This window comes from Penaeus monodon, chromosome 15, assembly GCF_015228065.2.
Source record: "Penaeus monodon isolate SGIC_2016 chromosome 15, NSTDA_Pmon_1, whole genome shotgun sequence".
Lineage (NCBI taxonomy): Eukaryota > Metazoa > Arthropoda > Malacostraca > Decapoda > Penaeidae > Penaeus > Penaeus monodon.
Genome location: NC_051400.1, coordinates 30,062,367 through 30,062,748, shown reverse-complemented (window position 1 = coordinate 30,062,748; position 382 = coordinate 30,062,367). Strand labels below are relative to the sequence as shown.

General features: G+C 45.8%; 1 protein-coding gene and 1 long non-coding RNA gene across 2 annotated transcripts in view; one reads left to right on the top strand and one right to left on the bottom strand.

The window, feature by feature from the left end:
• LOC119581932 (myosin heavy chain, muscle-like) overlaps positions 1-382 on the top strand; it is a gene marked incomplete at its 5' end in the record, with an annotated part of 19,236 nt that overhangs the window by 10,324 nt on the left and 8,530 nt on the right.
• The window catches only part of LOC119581933, a 4,024-nt gene that overhangs the window by 895 nt on the left and 2,747 nt on the right, over positions 1-382 (bottom strand). The gene's annotated exons all lie outside the window — the stretch shown is intronic.

Here is a 382-nt window from a genome sequence, read left to right as displayed (position 1 = left end):
GGCGCGTGTGCGCGTGTTTGTGTTTCTGTTCTTGTGTTTATGTCCTAATCTGTGCACGTACGTGTACGTATATATGTAGACATAAAAACACTACAACACGAAGCAGTCTCCCTCTCCACACTGGGCTGAAGAGTGAGCACTTGCGGGAGAGAGCTAAGAGCCGTCTCCAACACCACACGACCCATTAAACCGATTGTCAAACCAGAAACTGCCTGTTCCATAGACTTTATCTCTCCACAAACTACGCAGCTCGTATTTCGGAGATTCTTTTCGTGGGCCGTATGGTCGAGGTAAAGAAGTTTGACAGACACTATACAATTTTAGGAGTACTCGTGGTGTGAACCCGAAGTGGAGTATGTATAACTCGGTTAGGTTAATAGTT